The 17,409-nt window shown below is 37.2% G+C and overlaps 1 long non-coding RNA gene across 1 annotated transcript; it reads left to right on the top strand.

The window, feature by feature from the left end:
- Nucleotides 1–10,419: 10,419 nt before the first annotated feature.
- Nucleotides 10,420–17,192, top strand: LOC136789147 (uncharacterized). The gene is made up of 3 exons (XR_010827970.1): nt 10,420–10,670; nt 14,215–14,335; nt 15,364–17,192. It is a non-coding gene; the product is annotated as an uncharacterized lncRNA (long non-coding RNA).
- Nucleotides 17,193–17,409: the final 217 nt, after the last annotated feature.

The following is a 17,409-nucleotide window of genomic DNA, read 5'->3' as shown; positions in this document are numbered from 1 at the left end:
AATTGTGAACAACTGTAAAAATATCTTTGGATCCCTGTTTAATCATCATCACTGTTTAATCATCATTGTCCCTTTCAAGATAGAAGACTGGGAATTCCTGAATTGTTATAATAATAAATGTTGCTATGAGAAGAAAGATAAAACGAGAGAAAAAACAAACAAACAAACAAACAAACAATCACCTCCCACAACCCTAGAATCATAGAATAATGGAATCATTAAGGATGGAAAAGACCTCCAATACCATCTGGTCCAACTGTCCTCCTCCCACCAATATAACCCTAGGGACTAAACCATGTCCCTAAGTGCCTCCAGCACCTCCTTGGCAAACCCTTTCCAACATAAAATCATTAAGATCATTAATAAGTATCATCCTCCTTGTCTGCATAAGATCTTCTACTCCCTTTACACTGCAATATGAGTTTAAAATCTCAGGCAGGTATGAAAGGAAGATTTGAAAAAAAAGGAATTGGATAGCTTTGTTTCTTGAAAAAGAAACACTGTACAGAAAACTCTGTATACTTGCCGGTCAAACTTTTTCAATTAATAAAGCAGAACTAATCTTTAAATGCACATAAAGAAAACAACAATGAGGTACCTTAGACATTTTTTTCATGAAATAAAAGATCAGGAAAATGAAAAATTAAACTTTCCTTTTTTAGAATATATGATGTCAAAAAAAACCCAACCATTTAAACTCTGTACTTTTTGTTTGATTGCTTTGAACAGTTTAAGCGTTTTGGATTTGAAGTTTCCTCATTTTCTGAAATTGTTTTAAAATATTTCCTTATGTAAAACTTAGAATACTGCATAATGATAAAGAAATAAAAAGCTAAAAAATAAAAATAAAAAGTGTTTTTTTTTTTTTTTTTTTTTAAGGTTTTAATCAACTGTGGATATTGGTAACTTCATTTTATTTAGTTTTCCAAACAGGAAAAAAAAAAAAAGAAGTTTTCAAATTTGAAGAAAATAGCATATTTGGAAAAAATGTAACCAGGACAAGTTTCCTGATATAAAAACACATCACTTATTCTAGCCATGTGAATTAAAAACTACTTCAATGTTTCATGTTGAAACCAGCTCTTCTCAGCAGGTGTTTAAATAATTGCAAATGAAATGAAATATGTCCCTTGAAAGTCAATATGTGCAAAATTTGGCAGCTCTGTTCCTGAAAACAGTTGGATTTTCTGTTTGTTTGTTTTCAGTATGTTTCATACAGTCAGCCCATTTTGTTTCTGAAGATTATAATAGGCAAATAAACCTTCTAGTGAAATATTTAAGGAACTGTGATTTTATATGACAGTTAAGCAAACATAATGAAATTATGGATTATGGTGACAATGCTGATGCTGCTGATGTAGTTACCACAGAAGCAGATCATCTTTGGAGATCTGTGTAGGTGCCAGCATCTTTCCATATAGGGCTTACTCCAGAATCAGGAATAAGAGTGTTTGTTTGCTTGTTTATATTTAATGCAACTGCCAAAGGATATTAGCCAGTGGAGCCAATTTACTCCAGTTGCACGCCATTTGGAAGACTTTGTTCCTACCCTCCTTACAAAAAGCTAATTCAAAAGTTTCTTATTAAAAACAACAACAACAACAACAAACAACAACAACAACAAAACATATCAATGTGCATATCGTTGCGCCCAAAGTGCATATTTAAGATTAGAAATGTGCTCCTAAAAATAGGAAAATGTTCCATTGGGGAATAAATGAACTGTCCAATGACTGATCTGACCAGGCATTATCAAACTGTACTGAATTGGTTGCATAAACTGTGCCAATGGTTGAATAACAAATGTACATGACTAACAGTTATAGATACTGGTGCTTACTACAAACATCAGTATTAGAGCATATGAACAAAAGAATTTATAAACAATTCAGAGAGAAAAAGAAAAGAACAATTAATACATAGAGAAGGAGAAGTATAGATGTCTCATGAGCAGAATGAGATGTTCAATTTGACAGCATTCATTTTAAAAAAGTCACTTTTTTCTAGTTTGCAGTATTGCTTAACGCTTTAGACAATTCTGTCTGATCTGTTATAAAAGGGGAATTACTGTTGTCTAAAGAGAATAATGCTGCTCAGAGAATGAAAAGATCTGTGTTTTATTGCAATCTTGTTTAGTGTTTCAGTGTCTGAGAACAATATCACTGTTCCAGTTATTAATAAACAGCAGTTAAACCTTACCTGTCCCAAACCTTTAGCTTGTTATGCGAAGTTTTGATACATGATCATCAGGTTCTGTCCACTCCTCACAATATGACAGTAAGAAATACACCTTTCTAGGCTTGAAACAGAATTTTATTTTCCTATATAAAATATATAATTTCATAAAACCACAGAAAACTCTACTATGACCTCAGGGAAAGGTTTTGCTTCCAGGTAGTCACTGAAGCATCTGTGCAACCCAAGAAAGTTATAAGAAAGGACCTACCATACTGTTTTACAAGTCTGGCTATCATGGCGATGTTGAATTAACAATAAGTAGTGAATGATAGGATACCACCAAATGTTTCAAAATCTGAACATCATAAGATGTGAAAGGTGCCTTGAACTTTTTTCTAAGATAAATAATAGATGCTGTTGAATATTTAGACCTCTGTATTTGTCTAAGACAGAAATAGGTCTTTGATGATAAAAAAGGTCTTTCAGAAGGATGCAAATGGCCTACCAGTGCAGACTCTTTTGTGCTGACTGAATTACATTACTGTAGTGGGGAGTCATGACTGAACTCCAGTTAGTCTCTTTGTGCAACATTTTATGTAGTGATTTACATTCATGCTGAGGAAGCACAAAAATGCCATCAGTTGCCATACTTGTTTTACAACACAGGTAAAATCTTATTTCCTTCTTTTGTTCAGGTATAAACAACTACTATTTCTGATGTAAGTGCAGCAATTAATATGACTTGATAGTGTTCTATACTGACTTTGCAGAACATCCACAAACAGTACAAGTCAGTAGAAAATTTGACTCACTGTTATTTATATCTGTATCACCACATATCTATTAACATCAATTCAAATTTACAAGAGAAGTTTTTTAATCAGTGATTAAAAATGTATTTAAACAGTTCACAAATGCAGATTGATTTTGTGCTGAGTGTGAACTCATCCTATAATGGTGTGCAAGGTCCTTAACATGAAAAAGATTAGAGCTTCATTTCTGTTTGTGGAGTGAGTTATTCAGGATGAAGGCCAGTGGAGGGAGAACACAAGTTGCTATATTCCTTTTCCAAATGAGATCTTTCAAGATACATCTGGGATTATGAGACTTAGACTGAAGCAAACTAATTAATTTTTTCTTGAGTTAATATGATGGACTCCCTAAGCTTTGAAAGAATGTATATCATTTCTGGTCACCAGAAAGAGCAGCAAGGTATATGAATTACGCTTCTTTTCACATAGTTTTTGACACATTCCATGCTAAGCAAGATAGTACTTTGAGACTATGAAATTCAGTTATAACAACAATAATTAGTTGTTTATAAATAATATAGTATTATTTATAACCAGCAGTTGGGACAGGGAGGATGAAATTTGTTCTGAATTATGCTATCTGATATATATTTGGTAAGGAGCAGAAAAATTTTGTTGCAGCACAGTAAGGGAAATGTACTGTCTGCTCTTCTTATCCCATCCAGACTGAAATCTAACTAGAATTCAGAGCAGAAAATTCCCCATATTCTGAGTTTTCTGTATTGATGAATACAGCACTTGTTTTTAGTTCTCTTCTTTCAAACTTGTTGGAGGTTAGCTGTGTTCCAATATCCATGTTCTGTCTTTTGTTGTGACATTGCAATGTCCAAATGATTTCAGAAAAATAGCTAATTAAATATCCACACTGGCTGGTAGTAAATGGAAGAGCTAAATTTCGGCCTGGAGAGAAATACCATGTGTTGCATATCTGAGTTCACTGCGCTAAGGAGTTGCATCCTTCAGAGACAGAGGAACTCTGTACACACATGTCAATATATAGTCAGCTGAAGACTCATTTACCAGATTCTAGATCTTCCTTTTTTAAAAAGTTGAGATTCAGTTATCACTGCCCCTATGCTCATGCCCTCATAAAATTCCATATATTTGGATGTCTGATGCAAGCCACATTCTGGTTTTCAACTCTTTGTGAGCTTAGTCAGGGCTCAGTCATTCTTTAATGCTGATAGGACTCAGATAGCTGTTCACACTTTTGTAGTTCCTTTAAGTGATAAAATGAGTACATTTTTTTGATATACTGGAAAACAGACACTTGAGCATGAATTTGGTATCATGGGTGAATCACTTATTTTACTATATGGAACACTCCTATTAATTTCAAATATTCCAGAATGCCTTTTGATTAACTCATTTTTGTTCATTTGATAACCATGGCTATTAATAAGCACACAGAATAATTTCAGTGATGTATTTCCTTTAAAGAGTTCTGTTTCAAAATAGGTGACATGATAATTGGCTGCTTAAAAGTGTTCTTTTTGTACTGTGTAATAAGGACTCTGTCTTTGTCTGCAAGCTTAATTAATGTATGAGAATTGGACTTCAAACAAAAATAGTGCTCACAAATAACTTATCAGATCTAGAAAAACAATTTTAAAATTTAAGTAAAGGATAAATCACTTTAGCTGACAGCTATTACAGATTCTACAGAGATGTATTAGATTTTAAATGATGGTAGTATCTAAATAGGGATATAATACAGGGCTTGCAAAAATAGAAGCTAATTAAACAGGTGTTTTTTTTATTTTATATATATATATATATATTATGCTGTATTCCGTCTGGCATCTTTTGGTATCTTTTATCTTTAGTGTAGTCAACACATACTGCAAAGACCTGATTAACATAAGAAGAAATTATGAGTACAGAAACAGGGTTACCCAGAGGATTTTTCCCTCCCTCCCCCATTTTAGGAAATGGCTTTTAATCAAAGAGTCATGCCTGATCTCCAGGATAACTAATTAAATCCAGGAAGATTGAACATTGAATATATTAATATTGAAAATGTTTCCGTTATATACTTAAGTAATATATGAGTAGCCCATTGAAGAAGATAATAGATTTTATTAAAAGTGTTTTTTTTTGTTTTTTTTTTTGTATCTAGGGAGTAGGGCAGGCTGACAATGATATTTTATCAGAAAAGCAGCAGGTTTAATGCATCTGATGATGTAGCAGCTGAATTAGAAGACAGAGGGGTCTGGATTGAATCCTGATCAAGGTTATTTCTTTCATGTTTTTACCTTTTCACAGTGCACACACACACCAATTGTTTCTGTGAATAGCAGAAGGAATTTTCAGGATGTATTTAGTCATATTCTTTTTTTCTCTTCTCTCTCCCTTTCAAAGTGTTCTGACACTGTCCTGATTTTTTCCACAAAAACCCCTTCCAACCATTTGAACAGAAGATATATATTTACTCCAAATGCTTTTCCCCTCTTTTTGTTCATCTATAATTTTGTATAACATTAAATTGCTTTCTTCAAGGAGATGCACTTGCTTTGAGTTTCCAGCAATAATAAGATCTTTTTACAATTTCTAAATCCGCAGAAGGGGGGTGGGGGGTGGGGGGAAGAGAGAGAGATGGGGAGAAAGATAGTGAACTGCATGTTTTCATGATCTTCAGTCTGGGGCACTGAGTTTTCTTTGATCCACAAGCTTTTCACAATGAAAAAGAGTACCAGAGATTTTAAAACACTATGACATTCTCAGGCTACATCAAATTGTCTACTGCAGTCTATTAGAAAGATTATCAAAGCAAGTCTCTATTTCTTTGTGATTGCTCACGGGTACATTTATACTTGTAGCAAATTACCCAGAATAAGTAACTGCAAAAATGTTTTTATATGGAAGGAGTTTATATGTTTGAGTGCAAGAGTGCTATTAACCCCATATATACTTTAAAAATAGTGCTGAATAACTGATATTGCTGCTGTAACTTTCCTTGTGATCATTTTCAGTCTAAGTGCATGCAAACAGACAGTGTGTAAATGAATGAGGTGTTTGTGAAGTTTCGTTTAACATAACTCAGGTGAAAGACTGCATACACTTGCAAATAATATCATAAGAGATTATGCTCAAGTCAAAGCACAGAAGTGAATGTTACTTCTGTCTTAAAATAATAATGATGAGTTGCTGTTTTATGTTCTTTTGTTTGTCAGGCAACAAACTTTGTGAAACAGATTCAGTCTTAATCAATATCACCTAAGGCAACATTTCACTGATTAAAAAACAAGATTGTGTCTGATCATCTGTGTTATCGCAATTGATACTTTAATTCCTAATAGCTGCGGAAGATTCCTTGGCAACATTATTTATTTGTACTTTGAAATTCTCCACAATCTCAGAATTTTAATATGGAAATAAATGAAATAGGAGAAAGATGGTTAAAAGAAATCTATTTTCAAATATTCAGTTATCTCACTCATTCAAGGTTATCAATAAACTACAGGGCTATTATTGTCCTTTCAGGACCCATTTTTCACCATTCTACACTAACATCCTATGTTTACAGGAAATAAGGTATGTCAGATGTCACCATTGACAATGGAAACTATTGCCCTTGAAAATGTAGGCCAAAAGGAGAACTAATATTTTTGGCTTGCTATACCTGTTAGTCTTAAGACAAATGTCATCTTCCAATAAGGCAACAGAAGGTATATATTGTAAAGGTTTCTGTGCATCTATGTAAGCAAGAATAAATAGATACCGTTGTTCAGTTAATAATGACTAGGCACTGCCCTGGTGTCCCGCTTCTCAGCCTCTATTCTGTGCATCTAACATAATTTAAATTGATACCACGTGAAGAGAAGACAGGGAGAAGACACCTGTCTGTATGCTGGTTTAAACATCATCTCCAGCTATGAGATCTCTGTCCATAGCCTCCACCAAGGTGATGATCTTCACTTCTTTGGGGCCAGCTCTCTGGTGGTGCAGCCCTGTCACTAGCTGCAATCAGACTGTAGGGATCAGCTATGTCAGGAGCCTGGCCCAGGTCCTCCATGTTTCAGATGAAGAGCCACCCCTGAGGCTGGGTGTGGTCTGGAAGCTGGTTGGTGACATGCCTGGCCTTGCTGGTCCTTACTTCACCTTGCTGCCTTAACTTCAGTTCCCTTGCACTGCCTGCTGCCTCCTGACACATCCTCATTAATCTGGCCACTTATTTTTAGGAACATCAAGTCCTTCTTATTATCAAGTGGATTATAACCTATAAAATATACTAGCAGCCATCACTCCGGTGAGATACATACCTATATTGGTATGGAAGCCAGGCAGCTCCTAGGCAGGCAGGAATTAAGAAGGGCTTCAAGCAAAGCATGCTGTATTTACACATAAAAAACCAAACAACCAATCAACCAACCAACCAACCAACCAACCAACCAACCAACAACAAAATATCCCTGAGTACGGAAAAAGAAGCGGTAAAGAAAAGGACCTGTTTCTTAAAGTGAAAAACAAAATCCAGCTCCCACCAGGACAACTTTGGTTGTAGGGTGCAACCAAACACCATACAAGGTCTTCATCAGCAGCTGTTCACTCTACAGCCTTGAGTTTTCCTCATTCACTACCCCTTCACTCAAGTGTACATACAATTTCCACTTATATTTTCAAAATACTAGATTGGCAAGCCACAGAATTTATAATACATGATTTGGAGCTACATACCATTGGCTAATTAGCAAGTGAGCTGAGTGAGCAGCTGGCAGGCCAAACTTCACTTTGCAGCTTTTTATCCCCCTGTGAGTACTAGTATTTATCCATCACTCTTAATCCATCTTCTTCACAACTACAATTTTTTTTTCCTTAGGTTGTACCTCTCCAATTTTATATGCTTTAAATAGGTCACGTTTCAAAAGTATTAGGCAGATGAAGTTACAATCAGGTAGCATAACTAAATAAGCCTGATTTCTTTAGGAAATCCAGTTTAAAAATGAAGACTGCATGTGTGATTTCCACAGGTAATATTTACATGAATACTAAGAGAAGATTGCAGAGAAATTGTGATCTTCAATTCTTATAAAATAGAAAGTAAAGTAGATACTAACACATAATCATAGAATCATAGAATCATAGAAACATTAAGGTTGGAACAGACCTTCGAGATCATCTAGTCCAACCATTACCCTACTACCAATGTCATCCATTAAACCATGTCCCTAGGCACCAGGTCCAACCTTTCCTTGGCTACTAAGATGGAGAAGGGACTAGAGAGGAAGACATATGAGGAGCAGCTGAGGTCACTTGAACTGTTCAGCTAGGAAAAGTGGAGGCTGAGGGGAGACCTCATCGCGGTCTACAACTTCCTCACAAGGGGGAGTAGAAGGGCAGGCGTTGACCTATTCTCTTTAGTGACCAGTGATAGGACCCACGGGAATGGTGTCAAGCTGCAACAGGGGAGGTTCAAGTTGGATATCTTCATTGTTTCTTCACTGAGAGGATGGTTGCACACTGGAACAGGCTCCCCAGGGACATCGTCACAGCACTAAGACTGTTGGAGTTCAAGAAGCATCTGGACTATGCTCTCAATCATATGGTCTGAATTTTTGGGTAGACCTGTGTGGAGCCAGGAGTTGGACTCGATGATCCTTGTGGGTCCCTTCCAACTTGGGATATTCTATGATTCTATGATTTCCATGAACACCCCCAGGGACGGTGACACCACCACTTCCCTGGGCAACCTGTTCCAATGCCTGACCACTCTTTCTCAGAAGAAATGTCTCCGAATCGTTTTAGCTGTTGAAGAGTAGTGCTCTTTGTTCAATTCCTTGTTTTAATTGTTGAAGAGTAGGGGCGTAACGTTTCCCTTTTACCACTCACCAGTGACATCACCCGACTGCCAGGACTTTTCAAATATGATGGACAGCAGGTTTGCAACTACATCAGCCAGTTCCCTCAGGACTCTGGGATTCATGTCGTCAGGTCCCATAGACTTGTACCTGTTTAGATGCATCAGGTGGTCTCAAACCTGCTCTTCACTTACTGTGGGTGGGACTTTGATCCTCCAGCCTCCATCTACGGGTTCAGGGAAATTAAAGACTTGGGAAGCCCGTCTACCAGTGCAGATGGAGGCAAAGAAGTTGTTGAGCACCTCTGCCTTCTCCATGTCTCTCATTGCCAATTACTCAGATATAGAAACTCACTCCTGATATAAGAAATTAGCCACCTATAATCGCCTACACACAACTATTTTCACCCCTCAGTCTATTTTCACAAATTGTAAAGGAGCATGGTGGCCCTCTGGAACTCCTCCTGATGCCCCAGTACAGCAGCCTGAAGGAAGTTGGGTCCTCTCTTCTGCTCTTCGTTGAGGCTCTGTGCAGAAGGGATGTCACCTCTTGCACAGGGGCTGGGGGATGGGAAAAAGCACTCACACAACCCCTGAGAATCAGCAACACAGTTCTTTATTGCTGGGACATCTTGCAGGTGAGCCTGCGGGATGTCCATGGTGTTTGGCAGCTCCAAGCTAATGCTTGGGATAGAGCCTGAGCAATGACTAGAGAGCTCATCGGCCACTCCTGTGACGCTGCTGGTGCACTTGGATGGCAGAGAGCAAAGACATGCCAGGGTAGTCAGAAGTCTGATCTGTCCGAGGTGGATCCACTTCCATCAGATCTTTCACACCAGCTGGTGGAACCACCTCCATGGGCTCCACAGTGTTTGCCAGAAGGATAAGCCATTCCTTTCCCAGGACTGCCCAAACAGGATGCCTGAAATGTTTTCAGGCCAGGGTGCTGAACCAGAGGGTCATCCAGTTCCACTCGTAGGTCCCATGCCACTGTCCTGTTGATTTCCATTTGTGGGTTTGATGCTGCCATCTGGTTTACGGCCATGGCTGGGTCCCACACTGTGTTCCAGACTATGGGCACGGCTCTGCTCCATCTGGATGTCTGCCTGATGCTCCTGCCTTTTCCCCACACCACCATTGTGCCAATGGGAAGGCCCAGGCCCCCTGTCGCTGTATGGCTGAGGGGGCAGCCTGTTCCTTGCTTTGTTGCAGTCCCAGTGCTAATGCTTATAAGTGTCTGTGGGCTGCATGCCAGAGGTCTCTCGAGCACTGGTGTCTGTTGTACTACAGGCGCTATCTCTCTGCCCATGACACTTCTCATTAGGAGCCTTTCTTCTCAGTGCTTCCTTGGACTGCATCGCTGTCCTCCCACACCAAGGAGGGTTGCTGCTCACCTTCCTGCTTCTGGTCTTCTTCTTGCCACACAAGCTGGCTGTCAGTGCCTAGAAGCTCAGAGAGTTGCGGGCCAGCTGCAAGAGGTCCTGGTTTATAAGGCCCAGAGCAAAGGCGGGGCAGTGGTGGCCACTGTGACCTCAGCAAGGATCTGTGATGGAGTGGCCCACGCATGGCCAAAGGTGGCTCTGTTCGGAGTGGCCTGGAAGATACCCTCACATGGAAGAAGGAGGAGGGTTGGGGGGGCTGAGGGCCCCTTTTCTGGGGGAAAAGAAAAAAAAATGTGACCTACATGCAGGTTTGTAAATAAAGTATTCCCCAGTGAAGCTTTTGACTTCTCCAGTACTCCAGATACGCCCTGAGAAATGCCAAATCAAAAAATGAGAAGGAAGCCAGTTGATTTATAGAATACCTAACAGTATTTCTAAGCCATTGTGACATTGCAATAGAGATCTAAGATCAAGCATCTGAGAGAGTGAAAGGAATTGCAAGTAAGACACTTTGACCTTTGTTATGGAACATGTTTGGTTGGTTAGTTGGTTGGTGTATGTCTTGTTTATTGTTTTCTTTTCATGCTTATTTGAGAAAAAAATAAAACACTGTTATTTCATCCTCTTTAAAAGAGCAGCCTATGCTCATTGATATGTTCAGTGTTTTGTGCCACTCTGCCAATGGATGAAAGTAGTAGTTACACTGGGACCACAAACATTTTGTGCAAATGAGTTGCAGAAAACAGACAAAGTAAATTTAATGTCAAGATACTTCTTATCACACTTCTTTTTCATTACTATCCACTATCTTAAAATCATCAGAAACTTTCTCATGCTATTTCCTTTCCCAGTTTTTGAAACAATATTTTAAAGCTGACACAAAATACTGTTATTTAGAGTCCCTACAACCACATCTCTTCATTTTGTATGTCCTTTGCTTTTTCTAATGCTACTCACAAATTCCTTGGACAGCCTTGCTCTGATCTCATGTCTTTTGCAGAAACTCTGAAAATTTATATTGACAGTGATTTGTTTAACTTAGATTCACATAATTCTATGTCTCTGCAAGGCTTACATCTCTTTCTTGTGATATTTCCCTCTCTATATACTTCTTCAGTTTATGGATCAATTTTCAATTACCCTATTTTTATTTTTATTTTTTAATTAATGATGATTGTTGTTACTTGGCAGCACTTTCACTGTGTAGACAGTGATTTATTGATATGGGACATCCTGTTTTGTAATGATGTAATAATCTCAACTAACAAGAGTAACGTATTATTAGCTGAATAATTACTTTCTTAACAAGAAATAAGAATAAAGAACAAATTGGGATTCAAAGTGTCTAATGAAACATTACTTTTATAAGAAATTTTTAGTTAAAAAGGAATTTTCTTGACTTTCTTAGGGCAGCTTTTCTTTTTCAGAACTATTTAAGTAATTTATTTCCATTAGTTCCATAATTAAATTATTATGAGTTAAATGATAAATTATTTAAAAGAATAATTGGTTTCTTAACATTTAAAAATATAATATCAGAGAATCTCAGACAATTTATTTATTTTTTATTTTTATTTATTTAATAAAAGAAGAATAGCAAGGTGTAAGGCAGTGTGTGTAGCTTACCAAGAAAACCATGCAAAATGATGTACAAGATAGATCTGACAATTCTTACAATAAATCTTGTCTTAGCTTTTATCCATACTTTGGCATAGGAAAATTAGACACTGTGCCAGGATTTGGAAACTGCAGATTCATTACTTCATTCTAAAATGGCCATTTACTGTTCTTCCATGTCCCAATTTCGCTGTGAGAGAAGACTGTAAAGATTTCTAGGACACACAACATGCCTATTAGGTGCTAATTGTGTGGCCAGTACACCTGATACTTACTGTTTTTTAACTGATCAGTGGAGTGTCATCAGGTTATTCGCTGTTGACTTGGTATTTACAGTTGTATATAAATGTTCTAGTCCAAAAAGTGATGTTCATTTTTGCAATAAATCTTTCTAAGACTATTTTGTTATTGCTATGAAAAACTTTTTAAAGCTCTTTCAGGCTTCAGTCTGATCAGTATGGGGTTTTATAGCTTTGTCCTTCTGTTCCAACTGCTTTACAGAGCAACAATGGAGCTCTGAAATACTATTCAGAGCAACATAACTAGCTAAATTTCAGTGACCTTTTTATCTCCTTTTTATTCTCTCTCTTCTCATCTTTTATATATATATATATATATATTTTATATATATATATATTCATTCATTGTCAGTATGCTTTTTCAGTGATTTATGCAAGAAGATATCTAGGATAAGATAGAAGTCAAAAAAAGTTCCTGAACATTAGCCATTTTTGGCAACTGTCAAAACTTGTCAAAAAAGTGTCAAAACATCATAATAAAACATCCATTTTCTCTTTAGTACCTTTTATGCTGACCGATCAAATAAGTAATACCACTCTTGTAGAATGGAGGAGGAAGAGGAGGAGGAAATAATTGCTTTTGCCATAAATCTCTGTTTGGAAACTAAGCAAAATCATTATGGAAGTTACTGTTATAAAAAAATGCCTTTAAAAAAAAATCTTGAATTTTGCACATTTTGTTTTGTTTTCACAAATAAGTTGTTTCTTTATTGCTGTAATAGTTGTGATCATATACACTGCTGATTTACTAACACAAAAGCTTGTGTGACAGGAAGTAGTTTTTACTAAGTTCTTCTTTATCTTAAGTGTTGTTTATTTTCACCTCAGTTTTATTCGTCTTCTACCCTGCAGAGGATGTGAAAGAAAATGGAATAATTTGTTAAATATTTTTCATATATATATATATAATATATATATATACATACACACACATATATATATGAAATAAAAAGAAAACACAAGTGTGAAAAAAAAATATTTAAGTTAGTTAAAAAAATTATAAGGCTAGTTAAGACCCAATACAGAGGCCTAAAAACTCTCTTTACAGTCAAATTCGTTCAGTCCCAGTATTCATCAGAAGAAGCCAGAAGAGAACATGCTCCTCCATTGCATGGTGTTCACAAAGGTGAAAGCAATGGTTTGACCCTCCATTAAAAATGAAACTTTTTTTTTTTTTTTAAAAAGGATAAAATTATAAAAAAGCTTATTTTAGAAATGGTTTGAGTCACTGCCCTTGTTTCAGCTGAAACAGAGTTAATTTTCTTCATAGTGGTATGTTGACAACGTACTTATGTTTTAGTTGTTGCAGAGCAGTGCTTACATAGAATTAAGGACTTTTGAGCTTCTCATGCTGCTCTGGCAGCAAGGAGGCTGGGTGTGCACAAGAAGCGGACACAATCAAGACAGGTGGCCAAAACTGGCCAAAGAGTTATTCCATAACATATGGTTTAATGCTCACCAACAAAAACTGTGGGCAGTTGGCTGGTGGGGTGCAGTTGCTGTACAGGGACTGTCTGGGCACCGGTCAGCTAGTAGTACATCACGTGGTTTGTGTATATAGTTATTTTACTTTTTGTTTGTTTGTTTGTTTGTTTGTTTTGATTCTCTCCCCCATCACATTGAGGTGGAGAGCAAGTGAACGGCTGTGTGGTACTTAGCTGCTTGCTCAGTTAAACCCCAACAGTAATATCAAAGGTTAAAAAGAAATAAATGCAAGCAAGTCTAAGATAAAATACCAATGGGTATTAGGTGACTGACAACAGAATAATTTAAAAATCATTAAACTAAACTAACAGTAACTCTTCTATAAATATCTATGGATTATTGATTTTGTGTAAATCAAAAGGTCTTAAGCCTTTGATCTTCCAGAGAGCAGAAAAGTAGCTTGAATTAACTTCCTATTGGGTTGCTGCTGCTGCAAAAAAAAGTCAGAATTTAGGTTTAGGAAACACTTTTTTTTTTTTTTTTTTTATCTCTCCCGATGCATTTTGAGTCCCCTTTTGACAGAGAATGTATGTGAAAGGATACCACGAGTGTGTGAAAAAGCTGTACCCACTATAATTGTTCAGTTATAGACACGTATCCTCTTGTGGAAGCCCAAGGAGACAGCATGTGCTTCTTTGTGGCAGGGTGACTCCTCAACTGAAGGTCAACTGAACTCAGTTCTGACACATATGTTAAGGGCAAACCAATGGTGTCCATCTGGAGCAGAGTGGTGACATAATATGCCCTATTTGCTGGCCTGATCAGGTTGGTTGTCTGACAATTAATTCTCTTTTAAATCTGTGCTGAATCTCAATACAAAACCTGTACCAAGACAAGGCAGGACAAGCACTTAAAAGCCAGAGTCCAAAGTGAGCAGGTATCCTGTATCTTTTGTGAGCAAGTTATGCATAAGTGGTGCTGTGAGTGGGAAAACAGAGAGAAGTATGCCATAAAGTAAGCATGTGTGTGTGTGTGTGTTGTTTTTTTTTCTTTCTTCTTTCTCACTCTCTCTCTCTTTTTCTTACTTGTAAATGTCAACATCTCGCTGTGCTGTGGAGGTAGTAATCACTTGCAGGACCCAACTGTAACTTGGCAAAAGCCTGCTAAAGATGGGTTGATTGAATGAATGGAGTCGTCCCTGTGAGAAAGTGTCCCCCAGCTCATAAGTTGTATACCAATTCTACCAGCTTATAAGTTGTATACCAACTCTTCAGGCTGGGGCCTGGAGTCAAAGCAAGTTCCTACCTTTTTATATCTGTGCCTTCCACAAAGCAATATCATCTTGTAGCTTAATTTTTCCATAGTCCCACTTCAATTAATCAGTTTAAGGTACTTATCATACAATACTTAAGTGAATATGTACAGTAATTTCCCACTCTTTATTGTTATGAATCTAACATGTAAAATGTCTTAAACTGTTAAACTACATGTATTTTACCATTCCAGTTTTGTATTATATAAGTCTATCTACTTCAAGTTCTGATAACAAGTGCATGTGATTATGTAACATATTTCACTCATAAAAAACAAAACAAAACAAAACTCCTATATTTCAGGCTGAGGCAAAATTTTATTATTTATTTGTTTATTGCTTTCAATAACAAATAGAAAATTTCCCCTTGATTTGTGTTTGGGTGTATGTTCACAATGAATTAAATATTCAGGAAATATTAGACTGCTGATCTATTTTTTGTTTTCTATAGTAAGATTCATATCAAGAAAAACACTGTGTTTTTTCCATGCACCTTATATAGTTTCCTGTAAAAGGAGTAAGCTATTGCTTTTAACCGCAGGTCTCTCTGAAAAGAAGTCCCTGGATAACTCACACAAATTTGAATTCTACAAGAGGAATGAGAAACAAAAGAGGTGAAGGGCATAAAGACATTGTTGAGTCAACTTCCTGTGCACTACTCACACATATGGAACTATTACTGCTGCTGAATTGTAAAGGTGCTTTGCAGATGATTTATAGATTACACTAAATTAAAGTACAATGCTTTTTCAGGAACTGTTTTATGTTATGCCTTTATCATATCACATCATCAACAGCACAGGATGAATATAAATAAAATAGAATGCCACAATTCTTTTGCAACACACAACCAAAACATAATAGTAAGACCACAGAAAGCAATCAGAATCTTTTAAAAACAATGTACAAACTACAATAACTGATTAGAGCTTTGCTGCTCTTTATCTCACATTCTCTTCCATCATCTGACTTCTGAGTTACTGTATGAGCTTCATGTAGATGAAACCTTGATATTTATCACCACTAAACAGCAGGATATAATGGTGAATGTTTATGTGCTGCTGCTGCATTACAATTTCTCGCAATATTCACTTGTGAGCTGAGATTGGTATCATTGACTATGTAGTTTTTAGCATTACTTCAAATACATCTGTCATGTCTTCCTCTATGGAGGCAATATGAACAAATGAAACACTGTGCTTCCACTGACTGATTAGGTAGGTGCCTTAGTAAGAAAATTCTGCATAGACTGAGTTGGACAGTTGAATGACAGATGCACAGCTGGGACATGTTTAGTAGAGACTATTGAGCAGACAGCACTGCCAATTTATAACTGCTGAGGCCTGAGTTTGCTTTTGGCAATTATTATTTTTCTTTCTAGATTTTTCTATCCTTGTCAGAAAGCCTAATGTGGTCACAGTTTTTTTTGTCACTCTTGCAGCTCCTTTCAATATTCCAAATTTCATTTCTGAAAATAAGGTAAATCTTTTGTGTGAAGCTTTTGTGTGTAATTCTGTAAAGCAGAGGATACGTCTGTCTCCAGAGGTATTTTCAACATGATTGTGTTGGTGTTCTGTAAGGCGTTTCATCTTCTTCTGTCTCTTCTAGTGTCTTCTTGTTATGTTGTAGAATTTAGTAGGGGTAGTAAATCATTGCTTTGCATTAAATAGTATCTCAGTTCTGGAACTTCAAAGCAATATATGTAGTACTACCTTCCACAACCACCTATTAACTCAAACAGCATAGGAAAGAATAGAAGTTAATTAAAAGTACAACTAATTAAGCAAGTATTTAATTTAATTTAGAACACTGCAAAAGGCATTGTATTTTGAGTCCCCAGAGGAAAGTTATGGTGGAGCCAAGAAGCATTGACTTTAGTTTGTGGGTATAAACGGGCCAGAACCTTTTATTTTACTTGTACAAAACTTTCATTGGGATTTGCAAAATAAAACTAGTGCCATGAGCTTCAGAGTCCACATGCAAGCTACTGTGAAATAGAGAAGCTAAATTTACAAGTTATGAAAAAATCACTGCAAATTATGTTACAATAAGTCTCTACCTTGAGAAACAAAAAGCTAATCAACAAAATTACTAAAAATGATGATGTATAATGAAACACATCTAGTGTAAATAATATATTTAACTATTTATTTTTTTATAAGCTGAAGGTGATTTTTGTAATTACTGAAAATATGTTAAATAATGTATCATCTTACCTGGAAGTCAGGAACTGCTAATAATATATATTTCAAGGTAACAAGGTAACAAGGTAACGCCTTGCCGAGGCGATCGGCTCCAGGGCAGACGCGTTCTGCAACGGAGCGGGGGAGCGGGACAGGCAGGGCTTTTTTTCCGACATCGAGGTGGCTCGAGGGAGTCGCCAGGACCCGGCAGCCCTCGCGAGAGAGGCTGACGAGGTATAGGCGGAGCCACCAGCTCCCCCTCCCCGGCCGTTCAAAAGCAGCCCCTAGGGAGCGCGAGTGACCAGGAGCGCTGTGAACAGGGTAGGCAAACAGGGTGTGGCGCGTCAGAAGGGTGGGCGCGGCAGTTCGCACAGGCAGGGCGAGCAGGGAGGGCAGTGAGGGCG

The sequence above is a fragment of the Anser cygnoides genome, chromosome Z, assembly GCF_040182565.1.
Source record: "Anser cygnoides isolate HZ-2024a breed goose chromosome Z, Taihu_goose_T2T_genome, whole genome shotgun sequence".
Lineage (NCBI taxonomy): Eukaryota > Metazoa > Chordata > Aves > Anseriformes > Anatidae > Anser > Anser cygnoides.
This window is presented reverse-complemented; position numbering and strand designations above follow the sequence as displayed.